The 24,069-nt window shown below is 41.8% G+C and overlaps 1 protein-coding gene across 1 annotated transcript in view; it reads right to left on the reverse strand.

The window, feature by feature from the left end:
• LOC121004184 (heparan sulfate glucosamine 3-O-sulfotransferase 1-like) overlaps nucleotides 1-23,641 on the reverse strand; it is a 152,913-nt gene extending 129,272 nt beyond the window's left edge. The window contains exon 1 of the mRNA XM_040436327.1: nucleotides 23,486-23,641. The gene's annotated coding sequence lies outside the window, so the exon portion shown is untranslated. The remainder of the gene's footprint in view (nucleotides 1-23,485) is intronic.
• Between the last annotated feature and the right edge of the window lie 428 nt (nucleotides 23,642-24,069).

The raw sequence follows: 24,069 nt of genomic DNA on the forward strand, positions 1-24,069 counted from the left end.
CACAAAGTGCCGTGCCTGCCCATAGATTATGAGTGGTACTGCAGCTCAGCTTCACCGAATTGAATGGAGAGAAGCTGAAAATCCACACACAACCTATGAACAGGTGTGATACTAGTTTTGGAAAAATGCCATCAAACTTTCTAATCCTGGAATAATAGGCGGATCAAATAGAAAGTTAGGTGTTACTTTTTTCTTTAAGAAATATGTTGCCGGCAAAACAGATAAAATCTATATGGGCACAACAATGCGAATTATTCAAAGATATTGCTTTGCACACATTTAGAATACATGACAGATCCTCTTTAATACCAGTCCAGAGCTGTGACCTGCAGAAAAAGGCATCAAAAACCCAAATCAATACAAAAAAAAAACTGTTACACAAAACTAAAAAGTATACTTTACTTAAAGTGTAACTGTCATGTTTTGTTGTCCAAACCAATCTTTAGTTTCCTCACGTACCAATGTTTTCCTTGAGTTTTTTCCTTAGTTACGGCTGTTTTAAAGAGGACCTTTCACTTGTAAAAACAATGTGAACTAAGTATGCTGACATATAGAGCGGCGCCCGGGGATCTCACTGCACTTACTATTGACCCCGGGCGCCGCTCCGTTCTCCCGTTATCCCCTCCGGTATCTTCGCTCTGTAAGTTATAGTAGGCGGAGTCTTCCCTTGTCCTGTGGGCGTCTCCTTCTCCTAGGCTGCAGCGCTGGCCAATCGCAGGGCACAGCTCACAGCCTGGGAGGTTTTTTTCTTTGCCAGATCATGGGTGAATAAAAGTTTTTTGATTTCACTACTACTCAGGAGTGCAGTCCCACTTTTTCGCCTTTTATATATATATATATATATATATATATATAAAATACAGATAGTTAGTGGGAGATAGTCAGTGTAGGTTAGATAGTGAGGTAATGTGATAGGGATTACTGTACTGTACGCACGCGCAATACGTGCATATTACTGTACATAGCCAATTTTCGCATTTAAGAAAATATGACTGGAGATCACGAATTCTAGAATTTTGCGAATTTCGAAAATTTATCGTGAATATTAGGCCAAAAATTCGCGAAATATCATGAAAAGGAATATTGCCCATGCTGCTCATCACTAATCAAACCTCTGATACCCACACCTATCTCCAGAATGGGCCCCCAAAAGTGAAGAGATCACACCATGCATGTGTGGCGTGCTCTCTATGAATTTTTATGGGAGCTCCAAAAATAGACAATTGAGTGTGCTTGGCTATTTTCGTCAGCCCCATAGAAATAAATGGAGGGCAGCCAAGCATGCACAGCTACTCTCCACTCACTTCAGAGGTCCCATTCTGGAGAAAGGTGCTGGTCACAAAGGTGGAACCTGCACCTATCTGACTTTGGGAGGGCCTATCCTAGCAATATGCAACAACCCCTTTAACATAAGCATCTCAAAAGGATAAATAGTTATTTTGCTGTGTAGTTCACTGCTAGCTTTCCCTATGCAGCTAGAATGCTGGAGATAGCGTGAGAATTCAGCAGAGTATGAAAATAATAAAGCTTTTCTCCTGCTTCATTCTCGAGTAAACATGTCAAATGCTGAACTTCTGAATGCCCTAGAAGAGCACAGGAGACTGCGTGCTGCATGTAAGCTCACTTAACAATGTGGTGCATCCAGAAACAAAAATGTTTTTGATAAAAATAAAAAAATTAAAACTATAAAAAAAAACACACACAAAAGGCAGAAAACACCTTGATAAAAGCAGGTTACGAGTGATACAAGAGGTTATGTAAACTACTATTAAATTTAAATGCGTTATTTTGCTGGAACACAATTTCTGACAGTTATTCAATATACAGCATGACAAACACAGCAATACAATAGTAGCTCGCGAGTTCTGGGACCATTTAGAGTTATCCTTGCTCAGAAAAGATCTTTTTCATACAAGTACGCAGAGGATGGTTTTGAAGCCTAAGGCTCCATTCACACGTCCGCAAATGGGTCCGCATCCGTTCCGCAATTTTGCGGAACGGGTGCGGAACCATTCATTTTCTATGGGGACGGAATGGATGCGGACAGCGCACAGTGTGCTGTCAGCATCCGCATTTGCGGAGCGCGGCCCCGATCTTCAGGTCCGCAGCTCCGCAAAAGATAGAACATGTCCTATTCTTGTCCGCAGCTTGCGGACAAGAATAGGCATTTCTATAGGGGTGCCGGGCGGGTGTGTTGCGGATCCGAAATTTGCGGGTCCGCAACACACCACGGACGTGTGAATGGAGCCTTACAATTTCTGTATTGTTCTATTTTAATATTTTGATTTTTGGTTCCAGGGAAGAAAATCTCAAAAAATATTTACCTCTAGATTTTTTTTTATTGTACAGTAGTGATGAGCAGAAGGGGCAATATTCGAATTCGCGATATTTTGCGAATATTTGGGCGAATATTCATCATAAATTTGCAAATTCGAGAATTTGCCATTATTTTCTTGATTGCGAAAATCAGCTAAATAATATGCACGTATTGCGCACGCAATACAGGCGTGGGTCACTTTTGCTACATTTTTCGAGCTGCTAGAAGTTTCCTGAGACTGGAGAAACTGGTTGGCATGGCAGAACATTACAATAGCTTTATATGCAGATAGAGTGCTCCAATATATTAGTGATTGCGTAAATCGGCAATAAATGATGCGCATATTTTAGCGCAATATGTGAAACTTCACATTTTAGCAGGTCTGACTACTTATTAGTGATTGATGCACTAAGTATTGTTGTGAACTTGTGACATCACAGCACTATGTATGTAACATGTATGTATGGACAGCAGAACCTGTCAGCTACACTGTATCACTATGTAACTTACACTGACATCTCCCACTAACTATCTGTATTATATATATGAGCTAACTAACTAACTAACTAACTAACTAACTAATGTAATGATACAGCAATGCACAGAGCACAGCAATGCACTCTCTGCAGAAAATGGCTGCTGGGGAGGTTCTTATATAGTGAGGGGTAGGGAACTTTTCTATTGGTTGCTAGGGATGTTGCTAAGCTCAGACAAAGACATTGCAGCCTTCTCATTGGCCCACAAGCAAGAAGCAGGGAGGGATCATGGGTTCAGATGAAAAAAAATCTAGAATATTCGTATATTCTAAATCTTCGCAAATTCTCGAAGTGGTGATATTCGAGATTAAAATTCGTGATTCGCATATTCGCGCCCAACATTATTGTACAGTATGAAAACATACACAGATAAAAGGCATACACCTGGGAAGAAGAGGCAACTGTCCCCTCTCTTTCGGACTTCCTGCAATAGACTATTCTGTTCATCATTAGATAGTTACATGTAGTCAGAATGGATGAAAACAACATGTAGTATGTCAGTCAAGTTCAACCATATAGGCGGAGAGGACGTGGATAAAATAAGGAAGTTCTAAGATTCATAGTAACATAGTAACATAGTACATAAGGCCGAAAAAAGACATTTGTCCATCCAGTTCGGCCTGTTATCCTGCAAGTTGATCCAGAGGAAGGCAAAAAAACACCTGTGAGGTAGAAGCCAATTTTCCTCACTTTAGGGGAATAAAAAATTCCTTCCCGACTCCAATCAGGCAATCAGAATAACTCCCTGGATCAACGACCCCTCTCTAGTAGCTATAGCCTGTAATATTATTACACTCCAGAAATACATCCAGGCCCCTCTTGAATTCCTTTATTGTACTCACCATCACCACCTCCTCAGGCAGAGAGTTCCATAGTCTCACTGCTCTTACCGTAAAGAACCCTTTTCTATGTTTGTGTACAAACCTTCTTTCCTCCAAACGCAGAGGATGTCCCCTCGTCACAGTCACAGTTCTGGGGATAAATAGATGATGTGATAGATCTCTGTACTGCCCCCTGATATATTTATACATAGTAATTAGATCTCCCCTCAGTCGTCTTTTTTCTAACGTGAATAACCCTAATTTTGATAATCTTTCAGGGTACTGTAGTTGCCCCATTCCAGTTATTACTTTAGTTGCCCTCCTCTGGACCCTCTCCAGCTCTGCTATGTCTGCCTTGTTTACAGGAGCCCAGAACTGTACACAGTACTCCATGTGTGGTCTGACCAGTGATTTGTAAAGTAGTAGGAATATGTTCTCATCACGGGCATCTATGCCCCTTTTGATGCAACCCATTATCTTATTGGCCTTGGCAGCCGCTGCCTGACACTGTTTTTTGCAGCTTAGTTTGCTGTTTATTAAAATTTCTAGATCCTTTTCCATGTCAGTGTTACCCAGTGTTTTACCATTTAGTATGTATGGGTGACTTGCATTATTCCTTCCCATGTGCATAACTTTACATTTCTCAGTGTTAAACCTCATCTGCCACTTATCTGCCCAAGCCTCCAATCTATCCAGATCCCTCTGTAGTAGTATACTGTCCTCTTCAGTGTTAATTACTTTACACAGTTTAGTGTCATCTGCGAAAATTGATATTTTACTATGCAAGCCTTCTACAAGATCATTAATAAATATATTGAAGAGAATAGGGCCCAATACTGACCCCTGAGGTACTCCACTAGTGACAGTGACCCAATCTGAGTGTGTACCGTTAATAACCACCCTCTGTTTTCTATCATTGAGCCAATTACTTACCCACATACAGACGTTTTCTCCCCGTCCGAGCATTCTCATTTTATATACTAACCTTTTATGAGGTACAGTGTCAAATGCTTTGGAGAAGTCCAGATACACGACATCCATTGATTCACCGCTGTCAAGTCTAGTACTTACCTCCTCATAGAAACTGATTAAATTAGTTTGACATGACCGATCCCTCACGAAGCCATGCTGATATGGCGTTATTTGCTTATTTCCCATAAGATGCTCTAACATAGCATCTCTCAGAAAACCTTCAAACAGTTTACCCACAACAGATGTTAAACTTACCGGCCTATAGTTTCCAGGCTCTGTTTTTGGACCCTTTTTGAATATTGGCACCACATTTGCCATGCGCCAATCCTGTGGGACATTCCCTGTCAGTACAGAGTCCGCAAATATCAGAAATAAGGGTCTGGCTATGACATTACTTAATTCCCTTAGGATACGGGGGTGTATGCCATCCGGTCCTGGCGATTTGTCTATTTTGATTTTTTTAAGTCGCTGTTGTACTTCTTCCTGGGTCAGACAGGACACTTTTAATGGCGAATTTATTTCAGCATTCAGCATTTCATCTGACAGTTTATTTTCCTCAGTGAATACATTGGAGAAAAAAATATTTAACAGCTTTGTTTTCTCCTCGTCGCTCTCTGCGACTCCCCCCTCATTACTCTTTAAAGGGCCGACACCTTCAGATTTATACTTTTTAACATTTATATAATTGAAGAACATTTTAGGGTTAGTTTTACTCTCTTTGGCAATTAATCTCTCGGTCTCTAGTTTGGCCGCTTTTATTTGTTTTTTACATGTTCTGTTTTTTTCCTTATAGTTTTTCAGTGCTTCCGTGCCACCCTCCTGTTTTAGGGTTTTATATGCTTTCTTTTTGTCATTTATTGCTTTCTTTACAGTTCTGTTTATCCACATTGGTTTCTTTTTGTTCCTTAACCTTTTATTCCCATACGGTATGTACCTCTCACAATGAGATTTTAGGATGTTTTTAAAGATATCCCATTTTTTGGCTGTATTTTTATTTTTGAGGACTTTGTCCCAGTTAGTTAGGCCTATGGCCTCTCTTAGTTGGCTAAATTTAGCTTTTTTGAAGTTTGGTATTTTTGTTTCTCCCTGTAGAAACGCTCTTTTGAATGATAATTGGAAGGTTATTACTTTATGGTCACTATTTCCCAGGTGTCCCCCAACCTGCACGTCTGTTGTTCTGTCAGGTCTATTGGTTAAAATTAAGTCCAGTATGGCCGTCCCTCTAGTCGGGTCCTGAACCAGTTGGGAGAGATAATTGTCTTTGGTTATTGCCAAGAATCTGTTTCCTTTATGAGATATACAAGTTTCAGTTTCCCAGTCTATATCTGGGTAGTTGAAGTCCCCCATAATAACCACCTCATTATGATTTGCCGCCTTGTCTATCTCGTTTAGTAGTAGATTTTCTGTGGACTCTGGTATATTAGGTGGTTTATAGTAGACTCCTATTAGTAATTTATTGTTGTTTTTAGCTCCATGTATCTCTGCCCATAGTGACTCCACATGTTCATGTCCCTCACTTATATCTTCACGGAGTGTGGGCTTTAGACAAGATTTTACATAAAGGCAGACCCCTCCACCTCTCCGGTTTTGACGATCCTTTCTGAACAGACTGTAACCTTGTACATTAACTGCCCAGTCATAGCTATCATCCAGCCATGTCTCAGTTATTCCCACTATGTCATAGTCCTCCTCACACATCACTAATTCCAGTTCACCAGTTTTATTAGTCAGGCTTCTGGCATTAGTATACATACATATGAGAGGTTTATGTATATTTTTTACCCTACACCTTTCCTTCTGAACTGTTCTTGTCCCTCCTTCCATTTCTCCCCCAGTCCCACTACCTTGCCCCCGGTCTCTATCTGCACTATCTTCCCCTTCTATAGTGTAATTACCCTCCCCCCCAGTCCCTAGTTTAAACACTCCTCCAACCTTCTAGCCATCTTCTTCCCCAACACAGCTGCTCCTTCCCCATTGAGGTGCAGCCCGTCCCTACGATAGAGGCTGTAGCCGACAGAGAAGTCGGCCCAGTTCTCCAGGAACCCAAACCCCTCCATCCTACACCAGTTCTTGAGCCACTTGTTAATTTCCCTAATCTCCCGCTGCCTTTCTTGTGTGGCCCGTGGTACCGGTAGTATTTCGGAAAATACTACCTTTGAGGTCCTTGCCCTAAGCTTTTGCCCTAAATCCCTGAAATCATTTTTAAGGACTCTCCACCTACCCCTAACTTTGTCATTGGTTCCGATATGGACCATGACCGCTGGATCTTCTCCAGCCCCTCCCAGTAATCTGTCAACCCGATCCGCGATATGTCGAACTCTAGCGCCAGGAAGACAGCACACTGTTCGGCGATCACGGTCTTTGTGACAGATTTCCCTATCTGTTCCCCTAATAATTGAGTCTCCCACTACCAGCACCTGTCTGGCCTGCCCTGCTCTCCTGGTCCCCTGCTTACCGGAGCTGACATTCCCCTGACTGGCAGAGGAAGTGTCCGGCTGCGGCAGTGCCGTCCCTGGACTGATATCCCCCTCATCTGCCAAACGTGCAAACTTGTTGGGGTGTGTCAGATCAGGGCTAGCCTCCCTGGCACTCTTCCCTCTACCCCGCTTTCTAAATGTTACCCAGCTAGCTACCTCACTTTCCTCAGCCTCCTCTCTGTCACCCTCTCCCTCATCTACCCCAAAGAGTGCTTGCTCGGTGAGAAGCAAACTTTTTTGCAAATTGTCAATGCCTCTCAGTGTTGCAACTTGCCCATTTAGAGACTCGATTAGCGATTCCAAACGGGTAATTTGCTCACATCTTGAACAAAGAAATTCACCCTGGAACGGCTGTTCCAGGACTGCATACATCATGCAAGATGTGCACTGGACTGCGTTGTCAATTGTGCAACACATACTAAATGGGGATTACACCACAAAAGCAAAAAATACAATACAATGTAGTAATAAGATACAGGCTAATTGCAGTCCCCCACAGAAGTCCCTGAATCTAAAGTCACACACTTACACAACCACACTTAATCAACCACGCGTCGCGGTCAAACTCGCGTTATATATCTGCTTATATTAATATAAATGCAGCTCACTGCACCAGCCTGGTTTGCTTCCCCTCTGGAATCAAAAAGGATCACTTCTCTTCCACCTACTGATATAGAAGAAGACGAAAAACCCTCAAGTCAAGAGTCTACCCTAATAGAGACCAGATGAGCATTCAAAGCAGATTTCTATACATTTACATAAGCATTGATGTTATTTTGTTCTAAGGCATCATCTAAGCCTTTCTTGAATCCATCATCAATTTTAGCTTTGACTAGCTCCTGAGCAGTGATGGCCAGTTCGCAGTGTTCGCCGACGAACACATGCGATCTGCCATCTTTATTCCCAAGCCCAGCGATGCAGAGGTAAGTCCTTACCTGTGCCTGCGCCGCGAGCCGCTCTGAAACACATGCGGTCACCGGGAGCAGACAGTTCCGAGAACAGCTCGATGAAGGCTGCTTTCGGAACTGCCTGCTCCCTATGACCGCATGTTTTTCAGAGCGGCTCGTGGCGCAGACACATGTAAGGACTTACCTCTGCATCGCCGGACTTGGGAGTGAAGATGGCAGATCGCATGTGTTCGTCGGCGAACACTGCGAATAGGACATGCTATAGAACATGCTATATATTTTTTTTACGGGGCCTCGGAACGGAGCAACGGATGCGGACAGCACACGGAGTGCTGTCCGCATCTTTTACGGCCCCATTGAAGTGAATGGGTCCGCACCCGAGCCACAAAAACTGCGGCTCGGATGCGGACCCGAAAAACGGTCGTGTGCATGAGGCCTAAAATTAACAAGAAAAATGAAATAATACTTAGCGCCTACATGTGCTCGCGACGGGCCAGCCACCTCCATCTTGCTTGAAGATCTGGTGCGAAATCTCACACCGGCCGGCGTGATGACGTCATACGTGAGATGGATTAAAACTCCAAACAGTATGACCATCCACCTAGGTAGTTTAACTGCTTTAGTTATACCTTACCTATCAAGCGCTGTCAGCAGCTGACAGACTCCCTTTAAGCGGTCATGGTTTTTGTTTTGTTTTTTAATCCCGTGCAACCTTTCTGTATCGAATATGCAAAACCTGGATTGGTCATCATTAGGGATGGATGATCACTTTGAATAATTCTGTTTAGAAAAACATTGGACTAAAAATCCTCACTTTTGAAACTGTCAATGTGTTGCTGCAGATATTTTGAATGTGTCTGAAACAACTCCATCTGCTCTCAGTAAAAGTAAAAACCTTATTTTAACAGGACATATGCAGAAAATATGTCATTTGCAGAATAACAGAGCTGGTGTTAGTTCCTTCTATAAAACATGAGAAACCTAAAAATAATAAAAAATGGGAAATTGATTTTCCAATACAGAATTTATTTATTAGGGCTCATAAACATGAATGTATTTTTGGTCCTCATCTGATCCACATTTTGTGCGGGTCAGATGTGGACCTATTCACTTCAATGGGGCCGCAAAAGATGCGGAAAGCACACCCATTTTACGGACAAGGATAAGACAGTTCTATAGAGGGCAGGACGTTCCATTGTACAAAATGTGGAACACACACAGCCAGAATCCGTGTTTTGCGGATCTGCAGTTTGCGGACCGTAAAAACGGCAATGGACGTGTGCAATTGCTGTTACACTGAACACAACTGTTTAGAAACGTCAACCCACTGCACCAATCTGTCATATTTAATTACGCTAGAGTCACACTTGCAGTTTTTGACATAGTTTTTTTGAGCCAAAGCGAGAAGTGTATTAAAAAAAGCATGAGAAATAAAAAGAAAGAACTTCTACTTCTCCTTCCAGCTACGTACATCCACTTTTGGCATTAGCACAAAAAACTGCATCAAAAACTGAGTGTGTAATTCCAGCCTTAAGCCTCATGCAGACGTCCATGGAACACGGTCCGTGAGATACCGGACTGGCATTGCAGGAGCGCAAGGTGTCATTGGTTGCTATGACGCCTTGCGCTCCTGCAATACCAGTCCGGTATTTCACGGACCGTGTTTCACGGATGTCTGCATGAGGCTTTACACAAGTTTTTGGTTAAAGATTTCCAGGGAGTAATTACATATGTAAAGTGAGTAACATCTATCAATGGCATGCCAAGCAACTTGGCAGAAAAAGGTCTCCATCAAAACAGCTAGAAATAGTAAGAGCAATAGGCAGATGCAGCTTGCTAAATTCAGCAATCATGTATTGCTCAAGAACCCATTGTGTGCAAAAGAAATAACATTAGCCCATATTTACTACTGTGGCTGCACCTGAATTCTATTGGAATTTGCTCCAAAAATTGGGCACATCTCATTTTAGACATATTTTTGAGGCAAGTAAGAGGAAAAAGAAGAATCCGCTGAGCTTTGTAAACCATTCTGTCATAAAGAAAGCTAACCTATAGGCGATACAAAGTTAGGCAAAAGTGTCTGAGGATGCGCAATATTTATAATGCAGCCTGGGCCACTGACGGATTTTCAGACTGTTGGACTAACTGTACACTGTCTACATTTTAGATAAAATTGGTAAATGTGCCTTATAATGCTTAATGTCAGCATATTATAGAGCATGAATGTATACATTAAATTCTCTGCTCTTTCTGAGCTCATTTGTACATGGGGACTGACTATCTCTATGTGCACACAGGCTATTTTCACATTAGCGGCAGCCTTTTCCGGCAGGCTGGAGGTCCGGCCGCAGCAGGGCAAACATGCCGAGAGTGACTGACATTGACTGAGAGCTGTCTATGTATACACACTTACACAGAGAATGCTATCGCTCACTGATAACACTTTCTCGGTGTACAACTATCAGTGACTGACAGCTATCTCTGTATACACACTTACACAGAGAATGGAATCAATCACTGATAACACCTCCCTGCGTACAGCTATCAGTGACTGACAGCTATCTCTGTATACACACTTACACAGGGAATGCTATCAATGACTGACAACACCTCCTCATATACAACTATCAGTGACTGACAGCTATCTCTGTATACACACTTACACAGGGAATGCTATCAATCACTGATAACACCTCCTCATATACAACTATCAGTGACTGACAGCTATCTCTGTATACACACTTACACAGGGAATGCTATCAATGACTGATAACACCTCCCCTGTGTACAGCTATCAGTGACTGACAGCTATCTCTGTATACACACTTACACAGAAAATGCTATTAATCACTGATAGCACCTCCCCTGTGTACAGCTATCAGTGACTGACAGCTATTTCTGTATACACACTTACACAGAAAATGCTATTAATCACTGATAGCACCTCCCCTGTGTACAGCTATCAGTGACTGACAGCTATCTCTGTATACACACTTACACAGAGAATGGAATCAATCACTGATAACACCCCCCTGTGTACGGCTATCAGTGACTGACAGCTATCTCTGTATACACACTTACACAGGGAATGCTATCAATGACTGATAACACCTCCCCATGTACAGCTATCAGTGACTGACAGCTATCTCTGTATACACACTTACAAAGAAAATGCTATTAATCACTGATAACACCTCCCCTGTGTACGGCTATCAGTGACTGACAGCTATCTCTGTATACACACTTACACGCACAATGCTATTAATCACTGATAACACCTCCTCATATACAACTATCAGTGACTGACAGCTATCTCTGTATACACACTTACACAGAGAATGCTATTAATCACTGATAGCACCTCCCCTGTGTACAGCTATCAGTGACTGACAGCTATCTCTGTATACACACTTACAAAGAAAATGCTATTAATCACTGATAACACCTCCCCTGTGTACAGCTATCAGTGACTGACAGCTATCTCTGTATACACACTTGCACGCACAATGCTATTAATCACTGACATAAGATGAATGGGACATCTAATGAGTGATCAATAGTATTCTCTGTGTAAGTGTGTATACAGACACTAATAAGATGCCTCCATGTACAACTGAGCTCACAAAGAGCTGACATTTAAATGTAAACAATTACAAGTTTTATTGATCCCCCCCCCCCACAAAATTATATATTCTTCTGCTCAGCTACTCCTGCTCTATAACATGCTGCCTGCAGATTGCACTGTATTTCGTAGTTATACATTTTTTTTAAAGAGCGCCTGTCTGCACCCCTGACTTGTCTGTTTTAGTAAACACATTGCACATAAAACCACATCTATAGCATATTTTCTTAGAATTTTGCATTCTCCTGTGTCCCCCCATTATTCCACCTGGAAATGTATAAAAAATTGACAGCTAGCTAGATACATTCCCCACGTTGAAGTGGGCGTGCCCCTACACACTGACATTGTCAAGACCGATTGGACAGCATCAGCATGGGTTGACAAAGGGAATGGTAACATACAGTTGTCCATTTACTCATAATTCCATGCATCCATATTTCCAGGAAGAACAACGGAAGAAAGTCATAATGCACATCCCTATGTATCGGATGTAGCTTGTAGTGTACCGTTCAATAATCGCAAGGCTGGACTTTTTTCAGTCATTTTGTACCAATGGGCCACAGCAGACGTGCAAGCTACTATCATGCCTCGTGGAAAAAAAAAAATATTATAATAGCTTGGTGCCATTTTGGGGCCCTGTGCCGATCCTACACATAGTGAATGAATCGAACAGCAAACCAATATACACACAGAGAGAATAAATTGATGACTAAACTTTTTAATGCTTTGACCTTTTTGTGACTGTAGGGATAATGTGGATGATAGGAGCAGCAGAATCTCTGGCAGGCTGACGGCGTGTCATAGGCACCATGCAGCACCGTTCCAGGATAGCTGCTTCAGTTGTGGTTGGTGAAGGGAAAAGGGGGAAATTAAAGAAATGGCCTTTGGTTACAGCGATTGGATGCTGCAGTGGGTGCTTACTGGTAGTCTATTCTGTTGGGCAGAGGGGGACTAGTATTTTATTTATTCTTTAAAGTCTTTTTCTGAGATTTTGATATTGATGACCTATCCTCCAGATAGGTCATCAGTAGTGTTCAGTGAATCAAAGTCCACCGATAAATATAATGTACCAATAAATATATAAGGATACATTCGATTTGATGACATCATCATGGGCTGCGCAAGATTTTGAGCCTGATTTTCAAGCAAGATGGCAGCTGCCGGCCCATCGCAAACAAATGGATGAGGTACACTCTGCTATTACTATCAGATGGTTATTTAGAAGCGGCCACAGCACACATCCAAAACTGGCTAAGGGTACTTTCACACTAGCGGTTTTATTTTCCGGCATAGAGTTCCGTCCTAGGGGCTCTATACCGGAAAAGAACTGATCAGTTTTATCGCCATGCATTCTGTATGGAGAGTAATCGGTTCAGGATGCATCAGGATGTCTTCAGTTCAGTCATTTTGACTGATCAGGCAAAAGAGAAAACCATAGCATGCTACGGTTTTATCTCCAGCGAAAAAAACTGTATTAGTGCCGGATCCGGCATTCAAAATACCGGAATGCCGGATCCGTCCTTCCGGTCAGCGCATGCGCAGACCTTTAAAAATGAGAAAAAAATAAATACCGGATCCGTTTTTCCTGATGGCACCGGAAAAACGGATCCGGTATTGCAATGCATTTTTCTGACTGATCAGGCATTTTTCATACTGATCAGGATCCTGATCAGTCTGAAAAATGCCTGATCAGTCAGAAAAATGACATGCGTTTGCATACAGTTTGCCTGATCAGGCAGGCAGTTCAGGCAACGGAACTGCCTGCTGGATCCAAACAACGCAAGTGTGAAAGTACCCTAATTCAGTGCAAGTCCACTTTTTTCCACCCGGGGGTCAGTATTCTTCTAGATACATGAAGCAGCAACGTTTCGGGCTAACAAAGGAATCGGCCTTTATCAAGCATGTTCTGGCACCTAGGGAATGTATTGGCCGAAGTATGCTGCGATCAGCTATGAATGCGGCATCTGAGGGATACAATGACGGGGGGGAGGGGGGGCGCAATTGCCATTTCCTGTAATTTCACCCACCAACTACAAAGAAATGCGATTCTTATTGAAGTAGTCACAAAGCAAATTTTTTTGCAAAATTCGGCAAAGCAGCCAAATCGAATTTTGCAATACTTCGCTTATCTCTAGTCATCAATATCGAAATCTCAGACAAACCCTTTATTAGAAAAGTAAAAAAAATTTCCAGTATAATTTTGGAGCTATAATTTTAACAGGTGGTAAGTACCTGCCCATGAGGAACACCCTCCCTGAAAAGTCACAAATCAAAATAAATACCTGCTCCGAATGGGATGACCTTATCTGTGTCCTCCCCAAAAAATTAGCTGGTACCTAAATGCTAGACTCCCATTCCCGATACTGCTGCATAAACTAATCCATGACCGTACCTGTGCTTGATTCCACCTTGTCATTAGCAAGCTCTTCTGACCACATCAAATGAAAATTAAATGAAATGTAAGATCCACCGTGCACCATTTATAGTATATTAGTATAGTCTGCTCCAAAAGTTTACAGAAAAAAATGAACTATGGGAAAATAGAAGCTCTCCCAATTTATGTAGATATACCATGATCAGTAGATTTAGCACAATTGCTGTATTGGAATTTGCAAATTTCTGTAAATTTCTATAACCCAGTTACCTATGCTGACTTCACGAAAGAAGAACATATTTTTGTTCTAAGCCAAAATCGCCGACTGATCACTCCATCTGCAATGCAATGAATGCTTAAAATAGCATGAAAATGTGTGAAATTTAAATATGTCCCTGTAAAGTAGCATGTCATGTCGCTGGAAATACATGGGAGAGAGATGACAACTGCATAATGTTGCACTTATGAGTCACGCTCTAGCAAAGCACATTCATCAGGGCTTCTTACTAATTGCATGTGCCCGCTGGTTCAGTCCTTGCAGCTCTACGTTTCGGATCTTTGATGCACTTTTTGTAAATGTCGTATTGTAATTCACATACTCAGAACTACAGAATTAAACATTTAACGGCTGTTTGCAAGGTTTATACAGAGCGCAGATTAACATATCCTGCGAGTGGCCTTTTCAGGAGATTATTTCAGTTTTACAAAGTAGAGATCTGACCAACTGGGATTACAAATCAATGATTATTTTCTTTGGATTTCGATCCCACCGCTTCACTTTTGGATAAATCGTATTTACTTTGAATGTTACAAAGTTTTTTTTTCACAGTGTGAAGTCTGCGGTACGTCTGTGCTGAACATAGTATCTTAGTACAGTCCTGATCAAAAGTTTAAGACCACTTGAAAACTGGCAAAAAATCATATTTAACATGGCTGGATCTTAACAAGGTTCCAAGTAGAGCTTCAACATGCAACAAGAAGAAATGGGAGTGAGACAAAACATTTTTTGAGCATTCAATTTAATGAAAACAACGAATAAACTGAAACAGGCTGTTTTTCAGCTGATCAAAAGTTTAGGACCACACCTCCAAAAAAAAAACTAAACCCCCCCAAAACAGAAATCCAACTTCCAAACAAGAACTGAGTAATGAGTAGCTCCGCCGTTATTGTTTATCACTTCAAAAATTCATTTCGGCATGCTTGATGCAAGTGGTGAAGACGGCCGCACGAAGGCAATCTACTGTCTGGAACTGTTGTCCATTTTTGTAAACTTCCCTTGCCATCCATCCCCAAAGATTCTCAATTGGATTTAGATCAGGGGAATATGCAGGATGGGCCAAAAGAGTGATGTTATTCTCCTGGAAGAAGTCCCTTGTCCTGCGGGCATTGTGTACTGTAGCGTTGTCCTGTTGAAAAACCCAGTCGTTACCACACAGACGAGGGCCCTCAGTCATGAGGAATGCTCTCTGCTACATCTGGACATAGCCAGCGTCCGTTTGACACCCCTGCACTTCCTGAAACGCCATTGTTCCAGAACATTATGGCGCCCCCTCCACTGTGGCGAGTAGAAAACATCTCAGGTGGGATCTGCTTGTCATGCCAGTAACGTTGGAAACCATCAGGACCATCAAGGTTAAATTTTTTCTCATCAGAGAATAAAACTTTCGTCCACCTTTGAATGTCCCATGTTTGGTGCTCTCTTGCAAAGTCCAAACGAGCAGTTCTGTGGCGTTCAAGGAGACGAGGTCTTTGAAGACGTTTTTGAAGCCCTTCAGTCTCAGATGCCGTCTGATGGTTATGTGGCTGCAGTCAGCACCAGTGAGGGCCTTAATTTGGGTCGAGGATCGTCCAGTGTCTTGACGGACAGCCAATTGGATCCTCCGGCTCAGTGCTAATGACATTTTTTTGGGTCTTCCACTTGACATTTTTGTTCCATAACCCACAGGATCATTTTAGAATTTAAGAAATTCCAAATGACTGTCTTACTGCGTCCCACCTCAGCAGCGATGGCGCGCTGTGAGAGACCCTGCTTATGCAGTTCAACCACGTTCAAAAAGGGAGAGTTTTTTTTGCCTTTGCCATCACAACGTGTGACTACCTGACAGAAAATTACAATGAATCCACATTTTTGCACAGATTTGGCCTTTTTAAGGCATGTGGTCCTAAACTTTTGATCAGCTGAAAAACAGCCTGTTTCAGTTTATTCAATGTTTTCATTAAATGTTTTGTCTCACTCCCATTTCTTCTTGTTGCATGTTGAAGCTCTACTTGGAACCTTGTTAAGATCCAGCCATGCTAAATATGATTTTTTTGCCATTTTTCAAGTGGTCTTAAACTTTTGATCAGGACTGTATATAAGACTGAAAAAAGACCATCCAGTTCAGACTGTTATCCTGCAAGTTGATCCAGAGGAAGGCAAAAAAAAACCCAAAAAACTATGAGGTAGAACAAGGGTGCTTCAGATGGTTTAATTATATTTTTAGGAACAGAAAAGGTCCCCTTTTGGTACAGAACAGGTGGACCCATGTTACTTTATTCTTAGAGGGCTCTTTACAGTATCTCTGTTCCCTCTCATTTGCTTAGCAATCCATGTAACGGGTGACTGGGGACGGACACTGGAGCTTAAAACCTGAGCTGGGGTCCCACATCCAAAAAAAAAAAAAAACTATCACAGGGGCTTTCGCTCTAAGGCTACTTTCACATCTGTGTGTTTGCTGGTTCCCGCAGGGAATCAGAAAAAATGCATCTGGTTAATAATACAACTGTCTGCATCCGTTCAGAACCGATCTGGTTGTATTAACTCCAAACTTAACAAGATTCGGATCTGGCACTATTGACTTACATTGTGTTTTATGCCGGATCCATCTTGATCATTATCCCATGATGCACACAAAAACGCTGCTTATAGCGGTTTTGTGTCGGGCATAAGAACACAACAAAACGGAACAGAAAACATTCTGGTGCATGCCGTTCCAGTTTGTTCAGTTTTGCCTCATTGACAATGAATGAAGATAAAACTGATGCGTTTTCCATCCGGTTTTGAGATCCTCTGCCGGATCTCGAAACCAGAAAGGAAAATGCAGATATGAAAGTAGCCTAAGGCCTCATGCACAAGACTGTATCCATTTTGTGGTCCACAAACCGCAGATCTGCAAAATACGGATACCAGTCATGTGAATGCACAGTTTTCTCAATACTTTCACTAGACCTGCCGATTCTTGTCTGCAAAATGGACAAGAATGGGACATGTTCTATAATTTGCGGAATGGAGTGTGGACAGCACATGGATGACATCCTTTGTCCGCATTTTTTGCAGACCCATAGAAATGAATGGGTCTGTGTGCAGACTGAAACTATGGTCATGTGCATAGGGCGTACTATGTATACTTTATATTGAACATTTGAAGGCTGTTAGGCTTCTTCAGTGCTGTTTGTCAAGTCCCCCACCCCAAAAAATCCTAACCAGATACAGAATAGATGTCATTGAAGGGCATAAGGTTTTTCACAGATCAATTTCAAGCTTTTGGAGTGGCATTTTATTATTTTGTTACATGTAATGTCTTTTTTTTTGAGAAGACTATGAAAAAATGTTGTGCAAGGATGGAGGGGGAGGAATGTTTTTGACAACCCTAGACCCCCCCATTTGTATATGGAAGTTTACTCATATGCTTCCCGGAACTGGCTACTTGTTTGCTTGCTTCTCCCTCATTCCTGCCATTCTCTGTTGGGCTCCCTTGCTGTAAACATCAGGTTTGACATCGCCACAGCAAATTACTGCTCATGGTGGAGACCCGATCCCTTTGCGTCATGTGACTATTTTTCATGATGTAAGGGGAGCCAGTCACCCAGTCACTCCCGCGGCCAGTGATTGGCTGCAGCAATGTTAAATTGGATGTTTATAGCGCGGGAGACCAGAGGTGCATCGCAGGCCTATAGGAGAATTAGTGGGGAGCCGACACCGTAAAGCAGGTCCAGAAAAGTGTGTCAGGGGGGTTGCCAACCCTCCCCGTCCCCCATGTGCATTTCACTCATTTTAGGCTAAAAATCATTTTTTTCAATTGGTCTTTATAAAAAATATTCTGCGTTATGCCACAAAGGGTTAAATTTTTGTCTCGCTGTGTGCATCGCACTTTCACCTTCACTTTATGCTGGTCATTTAATCACCCTTATCTGTAAATTACTAAAAGGTCATAAACACTTATTTAAGCCACATTCTCATCAGTAAGATAAGAACTGAGCTATAATGAGTGTTTACAAGGTCAGAGAGCAGAGATAAGGAGTCTTCAGTTGAGCTGCCGGATGAGAAACATTAAAAATACAGAGCCTGCTACTACAGAAACTCAAGGCTGCACAGAGAAAGGGGCTCAACATTTTTTATAAAGACCAAATAAAAAAGACTTTTAGCTCAAAATGACTTCAATGTAATAATAATAATAATAATAATAATAATAATAATAATAAAATTACCCCCAAAAGGTGCACATAGCCTTTAAGTGTTGTTAGCACTTCAGCTCATCCCAATTCATCCCAATGTCAGACTCAACCGCTGGCCAGTACAGGTGCGGTTTTATGTAAGAAAAGCATCCTTTTTTCTAATCTGGGACAACACCTTTAAAAGAGGAGTCTGCTGTACCTTAACCATATGATGACATGTTGAGATTTTTGCACAACCGCTTTAATGTTATGTGTTTTATACTTAACTATAGCATTTAATGTAACACCTGGCTGCGCACAACCATGTCATGCAAAAAAACACCATAAACATGGCATTTTACAGCAAAATAGCTGCGTGTGTGGTTGTGTGAGTGATTATGCGTGTGTGTATGATTGTGTGTGATTGTGTAAGTGATTGTGTGTGGTTGTGTGTGTGTGTATGGTTGTGTGTGTGTGTGTGTGTGTGTGTAAGGCTGCGTTCACACGGGCGAGATTTCCGCGCAGGTGCAATGCGGTAGGTGAACGCATTGCACCCGCACTGAATCTGGACCCATTCATTTCAATGGGGCTGTTCAGATGAGCGATGATTTTCACGCATCACTTATGCGTTGCGTGAAAATCGCAGCATGCTCTATATTCTGCGTTTTTCACGCAACGCAGGCCCCATAGAAGTGAATGGGGTTGCGTGAAAATCGCATGCATCCGCAAGCAAGTGCGGATGCGGTGCGATTTTCACGCACGGTTGCTAGGTGACTGTCTATACACTGTATTATTTTCCCTTATAACATGGTTATAAGGGAAAATAATAGCATTCTGAATACAGAATGCTTAGTAGGTGATCAATTGAGGGTTAAAAAATAAAAAAAATTAACTCACCTTGTCCTCTTGTTCGCGTAGTTCTCCCGGTCTTTAGTTCTTTAAAAAGATGAACTATGGGCTAAAGGACCTTTGGTGACGTCAGATCACATGCTCCAATCACAGGGTCCATCACCGCGGTGATGGACCCTGTGATTGGAGCATGTGATCTGACGTCACCAAAGGTCCTTTAGCCCATAGTTCATCTTTTGAGAAGTAAAGAAGAGACCGGGACTTACGCGAACAAACGGAGAAGGTGAGTTAATTTTTTTTATTTTTTTTAACCCTCAACTGATCACTTACTATGCATTCTGTTTTCAGAATGCTATTATTTTCCCTTATAACCATGTTATAAGGGAAAATAATAACATCTACACAACACCGAACCCAAACCTGAACTTCTGTGAAGAAGTTCGGGTCTGGGTACCACAGTCGGATTTTTATCACGCGCGTGCAAAACACATTGCACCCGCGCAATAAAAACTGAACATCGGAACGCAATCGCAGTCAAAACTGACTGCAATTGCATTCCTACTCGCGCGGGTTTGCCGCAACACACCGGGACGCATCCGGAACTAATCCGGACACGCTCGTGTGAACCCAGCCTAACAAGCCTTTTTTCACATGGTAGAACTGACCTAAGTACATGCCAGAGCCATGTGCAGGGAACCAGTATGGAGGCAGCAAAGGTTCTTCAGTGACATGGTAACAAGCCAAGGGCACTCAGTACGCCCCCATATGGAGGGTCAATAAACTACCACACACAGCCTTACTACAGTTATGTGAATGAGCCTTAACAAAGATAAAGGAAGGCATATCTTTACTGCCGAAAAATATGTATTTTCTTCTCCCCCCCCCCCCCCCCCCGAAATCTTCAGGAAAGCTGTCGTCATCCCAGATGCCATTCCAATAAAACTACTGTACAAAGGATTTACTGTTTAGGCAGTTCCCCATTATATACTGTTAATGGTCTCCAAGGGTATTTGTAATGTACTTCCATAGGTTAACGCAGCTATGTTTAGATCCGCTCTTATGACTTACTAACCTTTTATCAGATGAATGTGTCATTCAGGATCAGTGGAAAGTTGTTCGACAACCCCCATCGGCATGGGTATGGCTGCCATTAATGGTTGCCACTTACCGATTATTACCTTATAGACCTATAGATGGGCTAAATGTTTGAGGCTCCATAAAAGTGAAAAATCCAAGGACTTTTATGAAAATGATTTGCAGCTTGCAATAACTGTTTCCCAGCCTCTTCCTGATGATAACGACATATAATACTAATGGATGCTTACTTTATTAACAGCTCCACAAATAATGCATACGAGGGAATAGAAGCGGCATAATAAGTCCATTATGCTGAACTCGTCAGCTCTGACATTTACTACCTTAATATACAAAAGATGCCCTGTTGTACTGACCTGCTTTTATTCCATCACACAACAGACAGACATTTCAATTTCATACTGTGGAGGAAAAATGTCTCTGCTCCACTGTATGATACATAATGAGCAAAACTGGGAGGATAGAGAAAGGAGCTTGTTTCACCACATTAAACAGACTGTGTCAAACTGGGCATTCTTCTTCTTCTTCAGCGGTTCAGGTAAGACAGACCGACCAGATGCACATATAGCATCAAATGCTCAGGACTCACCGCTGGGAATTAATGGACCAGATTCCGTGTGCTACGAGCACGTGTAGCCGTGTCCCTGGTGCATACAAAGTCTCTCATGCTTATTATTTCTGATGGAATCATTAGGGCTCCTATGAAATGTACGATTCGAATCAAATAGGAATAAAACCCATGTTATTATTTCTTAAAGGGCACCTTTAAGACAGTCCTATCAATGGGCAGCACAATATAGAGCTGGAGGAGCTGAGCAGATGGATGTATTTAGTTTTACGGGAAAAGATTCAGTATAACCTGGGATTTATTAATCTAAATCTCTGCTTCTACGCATAGGAGTCCAGTAGTCAGTCCTTTTTAGTGACTTACAGCCTTCCCTGTATGACTGTACATACATAATCACAGACTGTACCATCTACTGGACTCTTAAAGGCTATGTTCACCTTCTTCCTCACCTTTTTTATGATTGCATTTTATTCATTTTGGGCTAAAAATCTATATTTTTAATTGCTCTTTACTAAAAAAATATTCAGCTGCTCTGTCACAAAGGGTTAACTGTTTGTCTCGCTGTGTGAAGGGTACTTTCATCTTCACTTTATGCCGGTCATCTAATAACCCTTATCTGTAAAAATACTTAAAGGTCATAATAAACACTTATTTAAGCCACATTATTATCATTAAGATAAGAATTGAGCTACAAGGAGTATTTATACTGTGGGAGATCAGAGATAAGGAGTCTTCAGTTGAGCTGGCTGATGAGAAACATTAAAAATACAGAGCCTGCTACTACAGAATCTTAAGGCTGTACAGAGAAAGGGGCCCAACATTTTTAATAAAGACCGATTGAAAAAGACTTTTAGCTCAAAATGCAATAATAATTGCTACAATGCAATAATAATAATAATAATAATAATAATAATAATAAAAATTGCCCCAAAAGGTGTACATAGCCTTTAAGCCCACGGTGGTGTGTGTGGTACTGCAGCTCAGCCCAATTCACACGACTGCTGGAGAGGACAGGTGCTGTTTTATGAAAGAAAAGCATCTTTTTTTTTTTCTAATTTGGGACAACCCCCTTTAAAAGGGTGTCTGCTGTACCGAAACCATATGATGACATGTTGAGATGAAAAAGGGTCTCAATCATCCAAGACCACAACTATTTGGTTTGGGGGGCACAACGAATTTATTGCTGACAACAGGCAGGATGGATGATCAATGTCTTTAGCGTGCACCTTCTACAGATAACAGCAGATCATATAGACAGTAGTCTGACCATCGAGAGTTTCCCCAACCTGAAACTGGACCCTCTGGTTTGGACCATAAGGTTTGAACACAAGCAGCGTGTTCAACGTTAAAAAAGTTAAAAGGTGGGATGGCAAATAACTTTGGAAAGTCATATACAGATCAATGCAGATGAGTTACATGACCACACTGTATATGGTAGTACTTTTATATTACAATGTATAAGGATTATATAGATCACCTATCAGAGCTGCAAATTAACAGAAAGACATCATGAAAAATGACACAGTGGTGTGCCAAATATAGGGAGCAAAATGTCCTCTTTTTTGAGTGGTCCTGAAAACAGCAACCACTTTCCAGCAGGGGGCATGACTAAGGTCCCAATCATAATGTGACATTTCTAAACTGGACAAAGTTATTTTTCTAGGAAACACGGAATTGCCATAAGGTGTCCCACGTGTGACGTATTCCACCTTATGCCATGCGACGTTACCTCGCACAGATGGTAGAGAGTCGATGGCGATTGTTCCTCCTTTTAAAAAATTGCCATAGAAACAAGTTTTACACATGACCCCCACAAACACACGCAGTCTACTTTGCATATAAAAATATCAAAGTCACAGCGATAAAAGCAGCACCAGCCATAAACTGCATGAAAAATGTATTGGGGGGAAGGGGGGGGGGTCTCAATGGGTATAACTGACTTGCAACAATTTTATTTTTGGCTGAAATCTTATCTGAAGGATATCTGCATGGAGGTTACATGTTATCCCCCTACACCCTTCGTCCCATTTCGGTCATCTACCATTAACATGCATGTGTCTGACATATAGACACACACACAGACACACAATAAAAGTAACAATTCAGATATAAAAATAGCGTAGTATACATTGTATCATCCCCATCACATCTATGCTATTAAACCCCTTCAGCATCTGCCCTTGAGTGAAGTTTACCTGTACCAGATCTATATATTTCTACATAGAATTCAGGGCAGATAAATCACACATCTCACTAACGATAGAACTATAATGATTTTCTATGATACATGGATGATGTATAAAAACAGAATATTTCAATACAATGCTATAGGTATAAACCTCTTCTAAAAGTCCCTCACTTAGACCCTGGGGGAGATATACTTCAAAATACAAAGATGGACCTCAAGTTGTATGGAACAAGTTAATAGGTAACAGTAAATATTTATATGAATCTGAATAGAGAGAGAGAGATACAGAAGTGATACAAAGTATCCACATCAGCAGTTATGGGCATCTCTATAGAAGTACTGTACCTTGGATACAACCATGTGAAAGGAGCAGAACTGCAATGTACAAAGTCTCCATAGAGATGGCAGAAATCTGACAACAGACCAGGAGCCAGACAAACTGTTGGGATCTCAGTCACTGTCCTCTTCCAGTGTGAGCCTGCTCCACAGATATGCATTACCAGCAGCCATCTCATGACTAATTAATCAGTCCCAGTGACCAGAGTAGAAGAGGAAAGAAGATAGGCAGACCATGGGTGGAAGGATGCAAAAAGCAGCAGCAGCAGCAGCAGCCAGTTCACTTATAGCTTCTCTCTCCTCTGGATTCATCGTCCCTTCTGCTTCTTGCAAGCTCACAGAGGAAAGTGGCAGCATCACACTCTCTGCACACTCAGCTCCTGGGTTTTACCAGGGCAATTGAAGCTGTTAACCAGTTCAGCAGGAGTTGTGATGCATGCAAAGCCTGATTGGAGAGACCAGGATCTGCCTATTGGCCAGCCAGCATTGTTTTCTTATTGGTGACAAGATAGCTAGCTGGCTGACTCGCTTGCTTTCTGTAGAAGCTTGCCTTATGAAGAAGAAAGTCCAGTAGTTCTCTGCAGGTAGGAGAG

This window comes from Bufo bufo, chromosome 6, assembly GCF_905171765.1.
Source record: "Bufo bufo chromosome 6, aBufBuf1.1, whole genome shotgun sequence".
In the NCBI taxonomy this organism is placed as follows: Eukaryota; Metazoa; Chordata; class Amphibia; order Anura; family Bufonidae; genus Bufo; species Bufo bufo.